This window comes from Arachis ipaensis, chromosome B3 (genome assembly GCF_059453495.1).
Source record: "Arachis ipaensis isolate K30076 ecotype BB chromosome B3, ASM5945349v1, whole genome shotgun sequence".
NCBI lineage: Eukaryota > Viridiplantae > Streptophyta > Magnoliopsida > Fabales > Fabaceae > Arachis > Arachis ipaensis.
In genome coordinates, this window is record NC_142438.1 from 65,807,413 (window position 1) to 65,811,139 (window position 3,727).

Below are 3,727 nucleotides of genomic sequence, written 5' to 3' on the forward strand. Positions count from 1 at the left end.
ATATGGCATTCAGAGTATCAATTTCAAGAACTTCCTTCCTTTGAGGCGTCCCATTATTCACAGGATTCCTTTCAGAAGTGTACATGAACTGGTTATTTGCAACCATGTCAATGAGTTCTTGAGCTTCTGCAGGCATTTTCTTTAGGTGAATGGATCCACCTGTAGAATGGTCCAATGACATCTTAGATAATTCAGACAGACCATCATAGAATATATCCAGGATGGTCTATTCTGAAAGCATGTCAGAAGGACACTTTTTGGTCAGTTCCTTGTATCTCTCCCAAGCTTCATAGAGGGATTCATCCTCCTTCTGTTTGAAGGTTTGAACATCCACTCTAAGCTTGCTAAGTGAAGAGTGGATAATTTATACGCTTTTTGGCATTGTTTTTAGTATGATTTAATTTATTTTCATTATATTTTTATTAGTTTTTAATTAAAAATCACATTTCTGAACTTTACTATGAGTTTGTGTGTTTTTCTATAATTTCAGGTATTTTTTGGCTGAAATTGAGGGAGCTGAGCAAAAATCTGATTCAGGCTGAAAAAGGACTGCTGATGCTGTTGGATTCTGACCTCCCTGCACTCAAAATAGAATTCCAAATGGCGCGCTCTCAATTCCGTTGGAAAGTAGACATCCAGGGCTTTCCAGCAATATATAATAGTCTATACTTTGCTCAAGGATAGACGATGTAAACTGGCGTTCAACGCCAGTTCCATGTTGCAGTCTCGCGTCAAACGCCAGAAACAGGTTACAAATAGGAGTTGAACGCCAGAAACAGGTTACAACCTGGCGTTCAACTCCAGAAACAGCCTAGGCACGTGAGAAGCTTAAGTCTCAGCCCCAGCACACACCAAGTGGGCCCCAGAAGTGGATTTTTGCACCATGTATCATAGTTTAGTCATTTTCTGTAAACCTAGGTTACTAGTTTAGTATTTAAACAACTTTTAGAGGTCTATTTCACACATCATGACATTTTAGATCTGAACTTTGTACTCTTTGACGGCATGAGTCTCTAAACTCCATTGTTGGGGGTGAGGAGCTCTGTTGTGTTTCGATGAATTAATTCAACTATTTCTGTTTTCTATTCAAACATGCTTGTTTCTATCTAAGATGTTCATTCGCACTTCAATATGATGGATGTGATAATCCGTGACACTCATCACCATCCTCAACTTATGAACGCGTGCCTGACAACCACCTCCGTTCTACCTTCGATTGAATGAATATCTCTTGGATTCCTTAATCAGAATCTTCGTGGTATAAGCTAGAATCCATTGGCAGCATTCTTGAGAATCCGGAAAGTATAAACCTTGTCTGTGGTATTCCGAGTAGGATTTAGGGATTGAATGACTGTGACGAGCTTCAAACTCACAAGGGTTGGGCACAGTGACAGACGCAAAAATATCAATGGATCCTATTCCAGCATGAGTGAGAACCGACAGATGATTAGCCGGGCGGTGACAGCGCACCTGGACCTTTTTCACTGAGAAGACGGATGGTAGCCAGTGACAACGGTGATCCACCAACACACAGCTTGCCATAGGAGGAACCTTGCGTCCGTGAAGAAGAAGACAGGGAGAAAGCAGAAATTCAGAAGACAAAGCATCTCCAAAACTCCAACATATTCTCTATTACTGCAAAACAAGTATTTATTTCATGCTCTTTTATTTTTCGCAATTCAAACTGTTAAATATAATTGATATCCTGACTAAGAGTTACAAGATAACCATAGATTGCTTCAAACTAACAATCTCTGTGGGATTCGACCCTTACTCACGTAAGGTATTACTTGGACGACCCAGTGCACTTGCTGGTTAGTTGTGCGAATTTGTGAGAAATAGTAATATTGACATTGACATACACAATTTTGTGCACCAAGTTTTTAGCGCCGTTGCCAGGGATTGTTCGAGTTTGAACAACTAACGGTTTATCTTGTTGCTTAGATTAGGAAAATTCTGTCTTTTGAGTCAGAGTCTTTTACTTTCTTTTCAAAAATCTTTCAAAAAATTTTATTTTTCTTTATTAATCTGTGATTTATCTTTAAGTCTTTTATTATTGTTCTTGTTAAAACTTTAGAATCCTTATTTCCTTTTTCAAAAATTTTTCGAAATTTGATTTTTTTTTACTAATAATTGAGTTTTTCTGTTTGAGTTTAGTTTTACATTTTAAGTTTGGTGTCAATTGCATATTTTATATTTTCCTTTAAATTTTCGAATTTGTGTCCTTTGTTTTTCCTAGATCTTCAAGTTGTTCTTGTTTAGTTTTCTTGTTTGATATTTAGTTTTTCTTGTTCTGTTTCTTTTCTTGTTTTTCTTGTGCTTTTTCAAAACATTAGCTTTCAAAAAAAGAAATTTATTCTTAGTTATCAAAAATACTTCTTCAAAACAAGTGTTACATTTACAGCTCAATTGGCTAGAGCGTTGGTCTATGTTCTTGGTAATTGGGTATCTTCTTTTTAAAATCTTTTTCAAAAATAATTTTTCTTTGATTAAATCTTGTGCCAAACCTTAAGTTTGGTGTATTCTTGTTGATCTTTCTATAATTTTCGAAAATTTTATTGTGATTTTCTAAAAATTTTAAGTTTGGTGTTCTTTCTTCATGTTCTTGTTGTTCTTGTGAGTCTTCAATGTGTTCTTGAGTTTTCATTGTGTTTTGATCTTAAAATTTTAAGTTCGGTGCTCCTTGGTGTTTCCCTCCAAAATTTTTGAAAATAAGGAGCATTAGATCTAAAAATTTTAAGTTTTGTGTCTTTTTATTATTTTTCTCTTTCCTCATTGAATTCAAAAATATCATTTTCCTTTATTTTAATTGATTTTTCAAATTTTACATTTAAAAATTCAGATTTTATTTTAAAATTTTTAATTTTATCTTATCTTAGTTTTAAAATTTCAAAATTCAAATCTTTATCAAAAATCATATCCAAAATTTTTTCAAATCTTTTTAATTAAGTAATTATTTTAGTCTTAAATTTCTTGTTCCTAATTTTCGAATTCTATATTTAATTTCAAACTATTTTATTCTCTTTTCTTTTATTATTTATTCGTTCCCTTTTTATAAAAAAAAATAATAAAAATAAAAATATATTCTTTTTGCTATTCATATCAATTCCTTTTTCTCCATCATGGATCTAAGTGGAATTGAACAGTCCAGAAGGACTCTGGGGTCATATGCCAACCCCACTACTACTCCATATGGGAGTAGTATCTGTATACCCTCCATTAGAGTCAGTAGCTTTGAGTTGAATCCTCAGCTCATTATCATGGTGCAGCAAAGTTGCCAGTATTTTGGTCTTCCTCAGGAAGAACCTACAGAGTTTCTGGCATAATTTTTACAGACTGCTGACAAAGTACATGATAAGAAAGTAGATCAGGATGTCTACAGATTATTACTGTTTCCATTTGCTGTGAAAGACCAAGCTAAGAGGTGGTTAAATAACCAACATAAGGCTAGCATAAGGACATGAAAACAGCTGTCAGAAAAATTCCTGAATCAATACTTCCCTCCCAAACAGATGACACAGCTAAGGCTAGACATCCAAGGCTTTAAACAAGGAGATAATGAATCTCTTTATGATGCTTGGGAGAGATACAGAGAGATGCTAAGAAAATGCCCCTCTGAAATGTTTTCAGAATGGGTGCAGTTAGACATCTTCTATTATAGGCTTACAGAGAAAGCTCAGACTTCTCTAGACCACTCAGCTGGTGGGTCTATACATATGAGGAAGAC

The 3,727-nt window shown here is 34.6% G+C and overlaps 1 non-coding gene across 1 annotated transcript; it reads left to right on the top strand.

The window, feature by feature from the left end:
- Nucleotides 1–235: 235 nt before the first annotated feature.
- On the top strand, nt 236–343 carry LOC148570953 (small nucleolar RNA R71). Its single transcript, XR_015880270.1, has one exon. It is a non-coding gene; the product is annotated as a small nucleolar RNA R71 (small nucleolar RNA).
- Nucleotides 344–3,727: the final 3,384 nt, after the last annotated feature.